At 38.8% G+C, this 18355-nt stretch overlaps 1 protein-coding gene across 5 annotated transcripts in view; it reads right to left on the reverse strand.

The window, feature by feature from the left end:
• GULP1 (GULP PTB domain containing engulfment adaptor 1) overlaps positions 1–18355 on the reverse strand; it is a 152782-nt gene that overhangs the window by 104465 nt on the left and 29962 nt on the right. The window contains exon 2 of one of the 5 annotated variants that reach the window (XM_082763741.1): positions 13883–14024. The exons of 3 other annotated variants lie outside the window; for them this stretch is intronic. The gene's annotated coding sequence lies outside the window, so the exon portion shown is untranslated. Of the gene's footprint in view, positions 1–2647; positions 2861–13882; positions 14025–18355 lie in introns of those variants that run through there. One more of the 5 variants, XM_082763742.1, reaches the window with a different exon arrangement.

The following is an 18355-nucleotide window of genomic DNA, read 5'->3' on the forward strand; positions in this document are numbered from 1 at the left end:
ATCTTAAGTATTCCATTTTAATTCTACCTTCAAAAGAGGGAAGACGCCTCTTCATAATTATAGCTTGATGGATGTGATGCCAATTCTAGAAAGCAGCATAAAGCATTGCAGTCTAGGCGATAAAATGTATGCAAGGTACAGAATATTTGAGATCATCTCAAAAGGGTTTGCTCCAAAGAGCAAAGTGTTCCCAGTCATTTAAATTTTATTTTCCAGAAACTCTTGGATGAAGCACTTGTTCTAGTGGACACAAAGTCCTGAACTGAAGTCTACAGTGTGTGATGCTATGCAATGTATGCATGTGCCATACAATAATGAGATACAGCAGACTCAAAGAGGAAGCAACTAGGACATGAATCAGGCAACAGCAACTGTTTTCACATAGGTAGGAAACCTCTCCAAAGTCTGATGGTCATCTAGACAGACTCTTGCCTATAAAGTCTTAAAAACAAAGGGGGGGGGAGCTTTCATAACTTCAGTGTGGCGATTAGAGATGTCAAGGAAAGAAAGGTGAGCAAACCAATTAGTACAAAATCCAAATCCATTAAGCCAAGTTCTTCTCTTAAGGTTAATTCAAGGAACAGAACATTAGGGTGCTTCTCAGGAGGAAAGTTCTGACTTCTTACAGCTCAAAAATCACACTGTCCTCTATACAACAGAAAGATGAGAAAAAAAGTTATAAAGGATTAAGTAAATTCCCAGCTTAGACATATTCACGTCTCACACTTTATATTAGGTAACACAGGTAGAATAAGAACGCCTTTGCAAAGATGAAACTAAAGATGCAGGCATTCTGAGGCTGGGAAGAAACATCAAAGTAGAACACCTCTTAATTCCTCTGTAGGAGAGAAATTTATCATGGGGATATTCTGAAGATCTCTAAGACCAGAGAAATGAGCAATGTATAGACAGCCCTATCACAGGATGCAACAACTATTTTATTCCTGCTGCTTAATTTGTGCCCAATAGAATATATCTGACAAGATCAAGGAAATCTCTTCTTATGATTGCAAAGAGGTCCCAAAAGCCTGAATCTGATTGCACCCTAAAGAACTGAAGGCAAACTGAAGAAATGCCGTGTGCCTGAAATCCTACTGATGCTATGGCTTCCTGATAGGCAGCAGGTCCAGCTAAGGGTCTGTGCAAATCGTTTCAACACATTAATATAAGATGCTTAAAACAGATTCAGGGCACAGTATCTTCAGGACATACATTTTTGTTTGTCTCACCAGCTATTCAGGATGTGCACCAAACCCTGACAAGTTAGCAGTCGCTGGAGTCATCAGAGATCATTCTTTTACATGCTGCTACAGATGCTAGGATGGAGCATGCGGGCACTGCAGCTGGCTAACTCAAACCCTTGCATAGCCTAACTTGCAGTGCCTAGCACAGACAAGCCATGTGGGACTCGTTCTCCAGCCTTCACTGCTGTGACTGGGGGTGATCTACCTGTCAGAACAGACAACTCAGGAAGTGAATACACTTTACTTTTAAACAATATATTTCATATTTTGCCTTTTCTTGATAGTGCCATGAAATTGTTTTCTGCTTGCTTTACTACTACTCTCACAAAAAAAAAAAAAAAAAAAAAAAAAATCAATAATGTAGAAAACATCCATTTCCATGCTGTAGGAGTGCTGAACAACAGAAATTTTCATAAAAACACAAAAGAACAGTGATGTGTGGAGATCAAATGGGCCAGTGAATTGAGAGTTAAGATGCAGCGCTATACTTACTTCTTTGCTGGCCATTAAATGTCCCCTAACGGTGCCTCAGTTACTAACCTGTAGCACGTGGACAGCATGAGCACACCACGCGGAATGAGTTAGCAAAAACTGGAAAAATCTGAAAGACTCACAGACATTTCTGGACATTGGTAACCAGCATTTGTTTTGGAGGACAACGTAAGCAGGGGAAGCTGACAGAAATGAACATGTTTTGCTACATGAAGGGACAGTGCCACGTGTAAATACAGATCTTTTACTACTATATCTCATTTATTAATTGTAACCACCTCCAAAATATTTGTCTGACTTTATTTAACAGAATCAAAACAGTTATCAGACAAGAACTCCAGACAGTTCTACTGTGACAACTAATATGTGGCTCTCTGCCTTATGAAGGCTAAGGCTAGCCCAAGTGCAGTACCTAAGAAGTGATTGCAAAAGTTTTTGATCACTTGTCCATCTTTACACACATACACACCCATTATTTTTACATAACCTCTCAGATATGTATGAGATAGCTGTCTACAACCAAACAGAAAAAGCTTGGCACGATACACTTGAATTTGATTCTAATCCATATTTTAAGAGATGCCACAGAAACAAGAAAGTCACTGACCACCCAATACTTCAATTCTGCCAGAAATAAAGGATGAGAACTTCTTAAATATCTCATGTGTCGATGAAAATGTCCAGAGCAAAATATTTCACCACCAGAATATTCTAATTCATAAGGAGACTTTAAAGGCTTTTCTGATCTATACCCACATGCTAGCTTCAAAACACCTATGAGATTAAATAGTTCCAAGCAGATCACAGTCCGAGATGAAAAGAACACTGATAAATCAGCACACTAACTCACTAAAACCAAGCAAACAATCAAAAAAAACAAACAAACAAAAACACATAAGGTAGAGAATTACCTGTCTTTAACTACTTGAGGAATGAATGGAAGGAGCACGTATACATGCTAGCATGAAGACATGTCTGTATACATTTATAGAGCCCCACTGTACAATTTCTCTGCATTGTATACTTCAGTTATTCATCTTGGTGGTACTATTCCCTAAAGAGCTTCCTAAGCAGACAACCAGCCTTCCCTTCAGCCATTCACTCTCTTCCCCTTCAAGTTTGCCTGGGGATGAGACAGAGAGAACAAAGAAAGGCTCAGTAGCAAGTGTTTTGCAACCAAGGAGTACAATCTGGATTTTAGGAGCTGGAATTCAGGACTCTTTCCTCTGTACACTTCATAATGTAATTATAGAATTGCTTCTTGCTCAACAGCACTTGCAACACAACTTTGTTTTCTGTGGGCTTGAGTGCAGGAAGATGCCAACAGTCTGAGTTTCTCCCTAGACAGTAAAAATACCATTGCCTTCAAGAGCGGCTTTGCTCTGAAGCTGTTCTGCACTGCTCTGAATTTATCCCCATGGAATCCCTTCATTGTAAGAAAGGTTTATACTGTAACCCTGCGCGGTGTGGGATTTAGTGTTTGGTAAGGCTGCTTCCCTCACTGGGCTGCTATAGGTCTGGGAAGTTCAAAGCATCTCTGAAGCCTCTTGAAGCATCACTAACACAAGATGAAGAAAAAAAAAAAAAAAAAAAAAAAAACACCTTAGTTGTACTGTGCTAGATTTCAGTGTATGCTCCAGACCTGATTTGTAAGAAGAGAAGACCATAGTGATTATAAACATTGTCCAAAGACAGATGCAGAACTGAAAATGGAGCTAGAGACAGGGAAGGTGGAGAGTAGACAAAGTTCAATTTCATCGCTGCAGAAGGGAAAAAGTCCCCTGTAACAGGTGCCTATAGTAAGCTGAAACACACACATAGCTTTGGGAAATATTCCCTTTATGTTTGAAAAAGGACCATCTTGTGCTTAATGTGTGAAGTAAATGAAGCTGATATTTGGGTGATGAACGCCAGAAAAGAGTTTTCCAGTTTGCTAAGTTGATGCACAAATAAGACACATATGGCTGTGCTTCGGTTTAGCTATCACACTAATTATTTGCTCCTGAAAAGGCTGTGCTTTTTAGGCTTTATTGGAGTCCAAATCATAATACATAAATCAAGATGATTCAGAAACAGCAACCACACAAGTTCCATCACATGCCCTAACATCTCTTTTACAAGGGATTTCGGCATTTTCTGAATATCTGCACATCAGAGGCAAACCAACATCCATCCCCACAGCCCTCCTTGGATGTAAAATTATATTCTTAAGGGCTGCAAATTCCAAGCCACAGACTCGGAGGCAAGTCACCCAGCTGCAGCTGGTACTTTTCCATGAGCACCAAATTAGGTTCTCAGACTCACAATAGTTTTGTCATTTCCCATTGCAAAAAGCCAGAGGAGCCACTGAAACCTGAGCTGGAGACCTGCCCCTTGTCCCCAGAGCAAGGCTGGCAACAGCTGCCGGTTACAGCGACTTCTCTGGGCAGATTTTGTGCATCCCCTAGTCCTATAGGGGCATGAGCAAAATGAGCCTTCAACCCCTTTTCCATAAGCCTGGCATCTGCTCGTCTCAAATTGATTTAAGGAAGGAAGCAAAGGAAGCAACTGCTCTGCCAGTTTTTCTGTTTGTTTGTTTTCATTTATATATTCCTGTTTGGATAGCAACTGGGATTTAAACAGTGACAAGTTACTCATTTGGAGCCTGTATTAAAGGAAAGAATTGTTTTACCCAGTGCTAGAAGTTCAATTAGATTTGCTATTTGAATTATTTATATAAATATTATATTTATATAATATTTAAATTATTATATTTAAATATTATATAAATAAATTATATTTAAATAAATATAATTTTTATTTAAATTATTATTTAAATAATAATTTAAATTATTTAAATGAATTATTTATTTAAATTTATTTAAATTATTAAATAAAGCCTTTTATTTAAAAGGCTTTATTTAAATAATTTAAATAAATTATTTAAATAAATAATTTATTTATTAATTATATTTAAATTATTTAAATATAATTAATTATATTATTTATAATTATAAATAATTTTTTATATTTTAAAAAATATTTAAAATATTATTTAAAATATTTTTTAAAATATTTAAAATATTTATTTTAAATATTTTAAAATATTTAAATAAAGCCACGTTACAAATGACAGCTTGCCTAAATCCATACAGGCCAAAACTGCATAAAACAGAGTAACTTGAGCATCACAGCCCCTAAAAACGTGATTTGTGATGATTTTATCTCTGCGTAAATGAGTATAAAAAGGCAACAGAACTGTTATGCCCAGAAAATAAAACTGCCAACACAAGTATTGTAGCCTGAGTGATTGTCTAAATGGCCATATTATTATCCAATAATAAAATACATCTCTGTGTCCAGACAGAAAGTACTGGGTAAATGCACTGGACATGAGAATATAATTTAGTTGAATTCTTCAATCCTAGGTTTATTTGGGAAGAAAACCCAAACTATTTGAAGGGTTTTTTGTTTGTTTGTTTGCTTGTTTGTTTGTTTTTAAGAGTAAATAAAATCAGATTAGGAGCTCCAAATCACACAACACACAATCCCAACCAACTGATGGCTCCTCCAACATCACATCGGTAGTGGCCACATGGAGGTGCCAGGAAGGAGTATGTGGGCACACACTGCCTGGGTACGGGCACAGCTGGAGCAACCAACAGCAACACCGCTTCCTATCAGAAAATGCCCACCTAATACAAATTGTCAAACAGATCAAATCTGGATCTGACTGGACGTCAGACATAGTTGCTTTCATTGCTGCTTTAACAAATGAAAGTGATGTCAACATCTACCAATTCAATACTGCTCAGGATTGGTCATGAAAAATGCCTTCATTATTAAAGCTGGAGAGTTTTATAGCTGACACTGAAGCAACTGCTAAGGGTTAGCACCCCCTGACATCTGCATCTGGATACCTACCAAGCATTCATTCAATTGGTGAAAAAGGAAGTTGCAGTGATTATAACTGAAATATATAGAGTACCATTTAGAGAAAAATGGATAAAGTGTTTTTGTCCTGAAGGATTCATTTACCTATCAATGATACCTTCAAAACATTCGTGGCCCTCCAGATATTCTGCAGCTCGTCACTTGTAAGCAAGGCTTTAAAAAATAAAAATAAAATACCAAAGCTGAGCCTTCAGACTCTCTTGTACATTAGGGTCCAATGAGTTAAGTCACTTCTGGGCTGTAGACCTGTGTCCCCTTGGGTTTTTCTGAGAAGTTTCCTGTTTATTACTATTGCACACACCTACACTTGAAAGCACTGCTGACTGCCCCACCTGTGCTACCCTGTAATGGCCTAAGCACATGATATGCTACCTCCAGCATTGTTTCCAGGTGCAGAATTCAATGGTTTACAAAATATTATCTCTCATTCTCTAAAGTTTCTTATTGTGACCATGCCATTACACAAAAATGATACGCAAGTGGGAAAAAAAAATTGCCAGGTTTCAAGTAAATAAGACATGACTTTGGAAATTATAATCATGCTTCTCTCCTGTGATCACACCTTTTAAAGATCCTTCTTATTGCTCTGCTCTTGATTACAGTCCATGAGTTAGTCACAATATTATAATCTACTGTTGGCTCAATCTGTCTTGTCCTTAATTACAGGCTTGGAGCGTTCGACTATAGGCATGACGTATGACTGCCCTTGCGGATGGAAGCAATACAAGGAATGAAGATCACAAGCTTCACTGCAACTCCTAGGGTGATGCCAACATTGCAGCTGCATCACATGCAGAAGTTTGCCCTGACCTTTAAGAAAATTGGCTTGGTTGATGCAAGACACAGTAAGACTTCAGAAGCACCACCCAGCTTCATCCTGTATGTTTCATCCCACTTCTCAGGAGTGACCCAGGAAAAAAAAAAAAAGAAGGGCGAAACAAGAAGTTGCACAGTGCAGTTGCAACACTTTCAGCATCCCTGGCAACTTCCTTGGCATTATTTCAGATTGCCCTGGCCATAGAGACATTGCCTTTACTCTAAGATAAAGTCTAATTGCTACCAGACACAGGTGGTGGAAAACACTTGACATGACAAACCATGTAGGCTATGTACTGTTTAAATTAAGAAACATAATATAAATAAATGCTGAAAGGTAAGACAGAATCTTAATTTTCAGATATGTTTTAAATGTAATTAAGAATACTGTATCCAGGAGAAGGAAAGGAAGGCAATTAAAAAAAAAAACAAAACAAAACAAAACAAAAAAACAAACTACAACACTGCAAAACTGCCTTTAATTATCAGTTACTAAACTAGACTACATATTGTGATAATCAGCAATTTGCTGCATATTTTAATCCAGAATAAAAATATTGCATAGGTAACTTTCACAGAGCAAAAACTCCTCTAGCAAGAAGCAAGTAAGACAATTATACTTTTAAAGTATTTAAGATAGATTTCTCAACCATATCATCAGATAAAAGTATTAAGTCTTTTTTATTAAACCACAAGATGGTTAAGTTCAATTTTGATCTGAATTCTTAAAAGCTTTCAGAGATCTTAATTTGCTGAACACATTGCACTAGAAAAGCCTGTTTAGCTGTAATCAGTGACCTAAAGCCAGATACACTCCAACTTCTTGTTTTGCAAATCACATTACATAAAGCAAGGATAAGCCTAAGTCATAGTGAAAAAAATGTATTATTTAGATTGATAAAACACTTTTAGATAAGAAGCTCAAAAACTATCCCTGGATCAAACCTGTTAATGGGATTAAACATCTCTGCCAAAAGTTTCAAGCGAAGTAAAATCTAGAGGATAAATACAAGAAACACAACCCTCCGTATAACATTCTTTTAATATGCTATATATCCAGTCAATAATCCCGTGGCAAACATGATGGCAGATGTTCAGAGAAGCACAGATTAAAAGACAGTTTTACAGGCTGCCATACATCTTCCGTCTTTCCCTCCCTTGCTTTCTTGGTTAAAACCTCTCTCTGTTGGGATGACAGAAAGCACAACTTACACTGACTGATGATGGAACACAGCTGGCTGCAGTAATCCACAACTTCTGGATGTCACTGCCACAGGTACCTTGCGTTTTGTGCTCTGCTGTTGCTGGAGCTGGGCAGCAACAGCTATTTAACAATTTCAATTAAACGCAATTATAATATCACGTTGTATGACAGAGTCCTGGTGATGCCATGCTTGGCAAACACTCGACTAAATAGGGTTTCTAGATCATCTCTAAACACAGCTACATTGTAGAAAGGTCCAAATCTAATACTGGCTGTATGAAGCCAAACGTTATATTCTCTAAGCCTTCACTGCTACTCCATAGCCTTTGAAGCATTAATTTTAAATCATATCATCACTTTAGGTCATCATTACCTTCTTGCCAGGTTAGTGCTTGGATCAATCCTTTTCCAAACCAGATAAAAAATGTATAAGGTACGCTTTCATTTTTAATTAGCAATGCAGATAGATAGATAGATAAAAAGAAAAAGCAAAGGACATCCCTTCTTCATTGCATTTTACAGGTGTATCTGCTTCAAACACAGTCAGGTTCAAGCCTCTAACCATTCACTTTCCTACTGAGCATTTTAGAGGCTACAAGCCTGATGGACTCATTTGCACACTCCATTTCTGCTTTTCTCTAGGCTGTGCTAGATATTCTTTATGATGCTCATAGCCTTTTCATCCCAGAGGCACACTGTAATATGCCATAATAAAATAATAAAAAAGGTATGAGTACAATTCAGGTTGTGCTACAATTACAGTCTCGCTATTGTTTCATGAATTCTGTTAAGACACGATATGGCATTCACTTTCACAAAGACTAATAATTCATTACAACAAGTTATGTCTGGACAATTTTTATATGTGTATGTAATGACCAAAACCACAATTGCCAAGTAGATAAAAAAGCATTCTGAGGCTTCTACAAAGCATATAAACGCACAGTAAACTCTACAAACCAGTAATAGAGCTTCTCTATTCAAACAGTAACATTGGTCCCCAAAATCCAGCTGTACAAACCATCCCAAGCAAAATCACTGCTGAGGGTTGCCACAGAACAGGGTGGGGTGGGTGGTGATGTGGCTGCGATATAGCTACTAGGCCTGGGCACAGTGCAAGCCCATGCAGCCAAGCCCAGCTCCAATAGGATAACAGCAGAACCCATTCAAAGGGGATTTTCCCCTGACCCAACATGAGCTCCCTCCAACAGCTCTGCAGGAATTTATCTGAGCTTAGCCTTCTTTGGCTGTGTTCACTTTTCCAGAAAATAGTTACTTAAACAGAAATAAATAAATAAAATCTCATCTCCGTATTTTTCTGATTTCAGATTAGGACCAACCTAACTCTACAGTGGGGAGCAAATACTTCTTATACAGATACAAACCCACAACTCATTCTTGTCACATAGAGGAAAAACGTGGGTAGCATTTTTAATACATTACGAAGAGGCTGTATATATGCACACAGCCCTACAGCAAACAGGCAGTCCTTTATTAAGGCTGGGACCACTGGTATACTAAGCCCAGAATTTAACTGCAAAAATGTAGTTGGCCTTTTGTTAATGCAGAGTAATGACCACACAGCCAAAAACAAGAAAAATGCAACCCAATTGGAAAAACACTCATACGTACACATTCAGGAAAATCCAGGATATGTGATATACAGTACAGATTAGCAAAAGATGAAATCGGCAGTTTAAAGCTGGTCAGGTAAACTTCAGAGAATCCTAGCAGAATTATCACTTATTTTACTGACGTCACTGCCTATTGAATTAAGTCAAACTTCCCCCAGTTAGTTAGAAGCTAGTCCAGCAGAAAATGAACTGCAAAAACTACAAGAGCTGATATCAAGACATTAATTATATCAATATGGGAAGCTAAATGGAGGAAAGATAGCCTACCCCCGTTTCATCTGATTATTTTCTATTCTGTTACAGAACACTTACCGTAGCTCTTAAAACTCAAGGTCACACACAGATCCATGCCCCAACTCCCTATTACCAGAACAACAGCAAAGGTTTTTTAGAACCTCCTCCAGAACTCTGAACAGAGCACCAGCCCTGAGCAAGGCTGTTGGGTGAACAGATAGAAGACGCTGATTTATCTCAGCAAGGCGGAAGGAGACATGAAGCCCTCTCATCTCATAGCAAAGGGAAACTGATGACCTGCAGAGCCTCAGTGGGAAATGCCTTGCATGTCATCTGAAGTCATTAAAGCCCCTGGATAACTGCTAAGCTCCCCTGACAGGTAGCTGGAACACAGGGAGAAGTGGATGGGAGTCTTTTCCTCTCGCTAAGTATAATCTAAATCAGGCTTCTAAGTCCAAGAAGTGATTTATATATTTTTCTATTGACAAATTACATGATCATGAACAAAAATTTAGGCGACTGACACAAATATATTAATCATCACTATAAAGATACCTTTATCTGAAAAGCACTTCTCAGCCACTCTATCTGTAGAAGTAAAATAACACATTACTGAACATGTGTCAGAATGGATTTTCTTAAGACAGACTTGTAAAGAAACCAGAATCCCAAGGACACCCTTGTGTGTCAAATTTATACTGCTACCATAAATAATTGTACTGAAGCAGGATAATCTTTAATGATGCAAACATAAACCAAATGGTGAGGAGATTTGAACAAAAGATTTATTGCAAGAAATGGCAACTTTGTGATCATATCCAGGATAGACATGTCAGAGCTGCTACTGGGAAAGCTCAATTCAAGTGATAAAAGTTAAAACAGGCAGCATACTGAATTGTACTGGAAAAGAGCAAAATACAGAAAAAAATCTACAAGGTATGCTTTTGAGGCTTTCTTACTATATAATACATAAACTTGTCTCATTCAGCATAACCGTTCTCATTCTTATAGCCATAAATTTCCTAAGATAAGGGATTTTCAGTTAGCTCATTTTACATATTGCCTGTTATCCACCCCACACACTCCCCTTTCCCACAGTTACGACATCTTGTGAATGATGGATCAATAACAGTAATATAGAGAAAATGCCAAGGTTAGACACTAACTTACATTAAATCCCTCCTTTTTGGTAAAGTATTTGTTATCTAAAGCTTTAAGGTATCTCTGCTCATATATAAAATACCATCTAAAACACAAACCTATTTCTCTGCTCCCTCCTTTTTGGAATAAAATCTCTCTGTACAAACCAGGGATGTGGTTGTTCCACTTACTCCTGAAAATTATTACACTTCACCTCTTTAGAGTGTTAGAATTTTGGGGGCCTCATTTGTGGGATAACTGAATTTTGTGAAAAGAGCAAGCCTAATAGTATAGTAAATCTGACACAGATTTCTAATACCCCAAAAGCCAAGTAAGGCATGACCTTCCCAAGTTTATATAAGCAAATCCTCTGAAAGGCCCAGTTGAAACTTGCACTTACATATACGAGACTGACAGATATGAAAATGAATTCTTGCAAAGTTATATATATATATATATATATATATATATATATATATATAAAATCAAAGTTCATGAGCTAATTCTATGGGATTTTCCATGCCTGTGGCAATGTTCTACAAAAACCTGTTACATATTTTAAAATATGGTCCAACTTCACTTTTCACGGTTCACAGAACCAGAGAACATCACAACTGCTTTGATTTTTGATGAAATGAAACAACTGCTGCAATACCTCTATCCCCTCACAGTATAGTTATCCTCTAGATTTCCTGTCCCATGGAATGACACTCAAGTGAATGGCACTCAAGTTTACATTGCTGTGCTCAATTTCCTTTTGAGATGTCCCTTCAGAGGTATTCCTGAAGCAACCTGCTGATTCTCTGGAAGCAACATAGCATGTAGCAATGCGTGTAACTAGTGAGATTGCTGAGCCTCTTTTCCCCCTACATCCATCATTTATAATAGGAATACAGTTTAGCAAATTATATATTTTTTTTAAAGGGCATGATTTTTCAAACAAGGCTCTAAAGAACAGACACCTAGGATCATACAATAATTAATAATTTCAACTGCCGTGCTAAAATATTGAACAGATGTCCACTAATCAGGTAGCTGACCCCTGAGAAATCAGGGAAATATATTCAAAACTCCTTCAGCGGTCAATTTAAACCTACGTGCTGCAAGAAACAGCTCACTAGTGATGTTTGGCAACTGTATTTATGCCATTATAACAAGAAATTCCCTTTGTGCATTCAATACACAGGCACACAGAGTTTCCAGCTTTAACACTGATAAAAGCTTATGCTTTTTGCATGCTCAAAACTTTCAAGTACTGAAAAAAATGTCTGGGCAGCCCTATCAGGGTAAGTTCACTTAAGCACTAAAGAATTCATCTCCGGTCCATGAAGTCGTTGACTTACAGATCAGGAAGAGAGGTTTTGTGTGCTGCTTTATACTTACACTCGTCCCTGACAAACAACAAGGAAAAAAAATTATTATACAAACAGGACAGCACAAAGCCAGCACCTATCTGAATCCATGCAGCCGTTCCTAAAATGTCTTCTAGCTGAGTCAAGGTGGTAGGTCTGGAAGCCTGCAAACCAGCTGAGTTTTTTCTTGTCCCCTCCAAACTCCATAGCTGCTGGGGTCTAACCTGCTCTCTGCTCCTCACTGCAGTTTCTGAGGCTCTCGGTGAGCTGTGACTTCATGCAGCACTTAGCAGGTGTCACAATGGCTCTGCAAACGCCCCTCCCATCAGCAGGCTTGCTTGTCCTAGAGGGGATGAAGGCGCCTCCCTTCTGCCACTTGGTGGCCCTGATCTACACGCTCTTGACAAGAATAGGAATGCAAACACACAGCAAAGCACAATGGAAAGAAAATTGGAACAGTCTCATCACAGTGGTCATTCCGCCACAAGGCAGGGCACCTGCCCACAGTTATGACACCTACCTTGGTATTTTGCCTATTAAAGTCAGGTCATGCTAATTTAAACAATGACAACGCTCCAGAACTTTTTAGATCAAAATTCTTCTACAATATACAGTGGGAATGAAACAGATCCACTGCACAAAAAAACCTACAAGTAACATAAGATGTGCCATGCCCTAGATTTGCCAAGTCCTGAGTAAAAAAACATAGTTGTGTTTTCAACCCTGCAAGCATGAGGAGTGCCCACAGTGCTAAGAATAAACAAGACAGAGCGCTCTACTAGATCTTTATCCCAATGCATTGGTGAAGACACCAAAATAGATTTGGGTGCAGCCTGAAGCCATAAATAACACCAACTTACAATACCAGCAAGTTAAAGGCCAAACCTTTCTTGTAGGATGGCTTATCAGGACAGGAAGAACAAAAGGAATCCATACCTGCCATGATCCTAAAAAATGCCGTTTTCTCAAATAACAACACAGGAGACTGAGTTTTGAACAATATGACAAAAGCGAGAAGCACAAATCTAAGAGAAACTACCTATTGAAGGTGTTTACTAAGATGGGAGAAGCTTCTACAACGTTCAACAGATGAGCATTTGAAGTGATTTGGGGAACTTGTATCTGGACCTCGAGATCACATCATATTTTGGCAAAAAACACTTAAGCAAAGGAGACTGTTCCGTACACATCTGCCAACAACAGATCCCAAAAACAAAGCTAGGAATGGACAGCATTCCTGGATTTAAGGATTTAAGACTGCCTGCTGTACCTGTCAAAGGCCATTAAATTTCACTTAGTTAAAATTTCCACATCTGAAAAGCTAAGGCAAAAACTTCCAGTTGCAATTTAAACATTCAAAGGATGGCTACAGTGCCGGTCCCAGATGGTAGTTTGTTAAACAGATTAATCATCCTCCCAGTTGAAAACATATGCCTTGTCTCTGAAGTGAGTTATCCAGCACCTGCGTTGGGGATTGACTCCTGTTACGTGCCTCCCTCCAAATGAGCACCTGCATTACTACCCACTATTTTCCAATACAGCAAGGGCACTTCTCATTTTTGTTTCTGATAAGCATAAAGTCCCTAATAGCCAATCTTTTCCATAATTTTATGGATCTTTTCTACAGTTACCCAGTTTCTAAACAGCTTGGTCTGCAGGCAGTCATCATGGTTCAGGCTGTACCTTAGAATCAAATTGCATTGAGACACTGGCAAAGCAGAGATCGCCTATTCCATCACTTATATTTCACCTCATTCTCCCTACTACTGTTACATCATTCACCACCTCCTCCAAACAGTCAAGACTGACAACACGCATATGATCCAGACTCACAGGTGTCACAGAACACAGAAAGCTCCTTGGAGGACAGCTATTTCAGATGTAGGTGACTGAGCAGGTACCAAAACTTTCCTGGTGGAGATAAATGCTGATACAACCAGAAGCATCAGAACAGCTCACAGTCACCTGAAAGGGTCTGAAAAAAAAAAGTTACTGATAGCTTCTGGAGGACACTAAACAAAGGAAAATACTCAAATAAATGTAGTTTACAAAGCAGCTGGCTCAGCTGAGACTTGTGAGGCAGGAGCATGTAAATTTTGAATGTCAGCATGGTCAGCAGTACCATCTGCTGTAGATCACCTGTTGCATTTAACACCTCTTACATAAGGCTGACAGAGACCCAAACTAGATTTTGAGAGAGCAACAAGTGCATTAAATTTAATTCCAGCTCCGTTGTTTCCTACATCAAACTTGTCATAACATACCTGTTAGAAGTGAAGTGGCCACAGTACTTGCATGCCACTTATGAAACCTATCTGCTATGCCATTATGAAACAAAAATACCAACACTTTTCTCTTAGAAAGAAAGCAGTTTGGAATATAAACTTCACATTTGTTGGCAGAACACGAAGATCTAGCAACTAAACAGCATGAAACATGCCATCAGGGAAACTTCAGATAACAATTCCTGCTCAGATGCAGCTGCCAAGATTCCTTTCACCTTGATGATACTGGACCCTAATAAGCTTCTTTTAAGGAAATCTTTTAAGATGCATGCACTTTCTACAAAAATGGAAACAAACACACCATGACTGCGAACTTCAGGCTGCTGCTTACTTTTAAGAACAGAGGGGGATGATGATGCGAGGGGCATGAGGGCTCATGAAGCCTTCCACATTGTAGCAGCGCTCTATTGTTTCACCTCGCCTCCCTCTATTCCTGATCTTTTTCAGAACAGCATGGTCAGAGAAAAAAGCGACTGGGTTTGGAAGATGTTTCTCTTCTCAGACTGTACAAATGACAGAAGAGGTGTTCCATGGCTGTTATCCAAGTCTCACTGCATAGCAAGAAGAATCGATGGGCCAAAACAATTGCCTGTTTAAGTAACTTTGCTGCACATAGAGCTATTTCGCTTTCAATTAACAATTGATACATTTTTACTCCTCATTTACCCCCAAGCAATTCCAAATACACAAGCATAATTTTTTTATTACCTAAACATGTAACTTCTCAAAAAATTCCAAAGGAGATGCCAAACTAGAATGGAAGCCTTTTTTTTGTTTGTTTTTGTTAGCAACCCTGGGATTTCACGTTTTGTAATGTATGGAGTTCTTGTTACATTGCATATGCAGCCTTGAGAGAGAGGGAATATTTCACTTGTGTCCTCTTAACTGCAGCTAATAGCTGTTTTTTTGATAAAGCAGCCCAGGGTTTCTAAAAGCATTGCACACTGTGCAAGCCCTGGGATTCTTTGTACGGACACTTGAGTTCACAAAAATCCATGGCTCCAAAATTTGGTATTAAAGTACCCTTGAAATTACAATTATAAACCTTCTCTTTATAAAAAGAGAAAGCAAATCCCAGCCTTAATTTCCATAAGGATAGAGAATGTCTAGCACCGAAAAAAGACAATTTTAACTGTGGAACTGTGGCAGGTAAGACAAGAAATTTGGGAGCGTCAAGTGCTAAATTTAAACCACGTTACCTAGTGAGGTTACAATAAGAGTAATTACTCTGATAAGAAAACAAATTTTGTTTCATTTCTTGCTGTTATTCCTACTACTACAAGGGGAGAGATCTATGCTAATCAGCAGGGATGCAGCACTAAATGATTTCTCTGCTAGGTATTGCCAGAAACCAGACAAAATATCAGTACATACAAAAGTATAGTGTAGATCTCAAGTTTGCATAGTTATTTGGAAGGCAATTATTTTGTGGCTTCTTCAAATGTCTTTATATATGTCTTTATATACACAGAAAGAAGAAAATGTGTTTTTTGTTGTTTTTGTTTGTTTGTTTGTTTTGTTTTGTTTTCCCCCCTCTGTCCTTACCAGAACAGTTTCAGACATGGGTTAGGCTTGGTGAGCAGCAGTGATGTTGTACAGCAGTTATCTTCCATAACCCTGTCTTGTAGAAGCCTGTACCTTTGCTCCCTGGGACCCATTTATCCCATACAGTATTTCAAGCAATCCGCCACTCCTTTGCTGTAGGCCAGTCCAGTGAAGTTGGCCACATCATTACCAAGTCTTCCTGTTTGCTGGTTTCCTCAGAGCTCTCTGCCAGGTTGAACACTGTGTACAGTCCTTCCAGCGAGGAGTCCAGCCAACGTACAGCTAGCATCCCTTACTCCACATGGCTGAAAGCACCAGTCAAAGGAAATCCTGCCACACTTATCAACTTAAGGAGATACTCTACGGGAATCGCCTCTAATTTCAAGCTCCCTTTGCCAAAGTTATGCCTACCTCCTCAGCCATTTAATACATTTTGAGCCACTGCTGCCACCACAGAGCACTTAACCCTATTAGCCACCCTGAAACAAGAACCTAGCCAGCAGTCTAACTGACCGAGTGATTTGGAGCTTTATACCTACGTACAAAATAATCAGGTAACTGAAGAAACTGTAGCATAGATGACAAAAAAAAAAATCAACAACAAAACCTAAAAAAACAGAAATAATCTTCTTCCAGAGTTAAGGAATAATGACCTACTTCACCTGCATTACCGAAAATACTCATTAAGATAGTCAGCTGACTAGAGTTTCCTAGGCTAAGCCTCTGGATTTAGGTGGAAAGTAAGGTCTTCAACTCAAAACCACTTATCCCTGTGAAAGGTTCTATGCAACAAAATATTTTGGCTAGTGCCAACTATTTTGAAGAAATCCAAAGTCTCTTTATGGTTTAAACATAAAACACTTTGCTCAACGCCAACTTTCTTTTTCCTCCTCCCAGGACAGCTATCAGATTATATGGGTCTAACACAAAGTAATAGTGACAGTCTAGGCAAGGGTTCTGTTGTTTTGTCATTGTCCCTACTGAGATCTCACAGTAAATTATTTTAACTACACTGGTTTACAGCTTTCTCCTGTTGTAATTCTGTTATGGATGAACTCTTCTTTCACAGAAGCAGAAAGAAATGGGCACTTCTTGTCAAGACAGTCTGGATACGGCACCCACTCGCTCTCCGCTGCAACAGGTCAGTATGTTTTCCCATAGGCACTTCTGCACAGCAGGACAAGCATCCATTATCTGCCACAAGGGGACACGGGGTGATCGACCGCCCATGCCACCGCCTGCGAGTACAGCTTTTCGAAGTCTCTGAGAACAAAGTTGCTAAAAGCCAACACATTCCTTCCTCATAACTTTCCAGGAAGACTCGCAATAAGGCTGGTGAACAATGGGGGTTTTACCTTGGAAAAAAACCTTGAACTGACAGGAAAAATGGCTTGGGACTGTCAAATTCAGAGTGTGGGCACACAGCCACGTCCCAGCACACACAGCTGCAGCTAGGAAAAATGCCAACCATACTAAGACACCGCAGAAGACAAATGAGGACTATTTCCAGGCAACAAATGCACTCACACAGCTTCTTACCCAATTCATATCTAGTATCTGAAACAACACTTGCAGAAAGCATTGGGTGCAAATGCAAAACAAAACAGTGATTTTCATAATCTTTAGGTAACATTTGGCTAAGTTAGGACTTGGCACAAGTAGGTAGCCAACATCCTTTTCGTTTATAAAATTAGGGCAGAACTAGTACACCCAATCACGCTGAGTAATGGTACGGCAATGCCAAGTGAGTTCTTGGTAGGCAACTGCATGCCTTATGCCGCTGGATTGCTTGATCAGATAACACAGCTTGGCCTAACTGCCCGAGAAGAAAACATCACAACATGAGCAAAAAGTCTAAGTCTGGAGCATCAATTTAACAAAAGGTGGAATTATGAAAAACAATTGGTATGAACTTGTCATGTTCCCTTCTCCTTGTATGGGATTTGCTCTCTGAAAATCAGAGGGAAATTCTAAAGATTTTAGTAAACTTGAATTGAATGGAAATTATATATAGCATCATCCATCTGTTGCTGTCTTGCTTAAAACCTGGCAGTGTCACTCTGTCTTTCAAGTGCAGAGCAAAAGAAAAAAAAAACACAACAAGGGTCATTCTGAATTTGGCGAATACAATCTAGATTTTTACTTGACTTCTAAAGGGAACATAATTTTGCACATAAAACATGAACATGTTCATGATTTCTACATTCTGTGGAGGTTGACATCCGTATTGTAAGCAACCTACTGGCTGTTAATCTGGCATTATTCACCATTTATTTCCCATAAACCAATTAAGTTTCCAGAGCTGACAACTTCCCACCATGGGCATAACGGTTCTACACAAAAGGTATTCGGATCTATAATTTTTGCCTGATCTCTCCTACATGATCAATAGTTGCATTATTTCTGAATGCCTCGTGCTCATCTGATCAATACATTACTGGAGATAAGAATGAGCAAGGTTCTAATAAACAAGATT

Source organism: Aythya marila (genome assembly GCF_965140915.1).
Source record: "Aythya marila genome assembly, chromosome: 6".
Lineage (NCBI taxonomy): Eukaryota > Metazoa > Chordata > Aves > Anseriformes > Anatidae > Aythya > Aythya marila.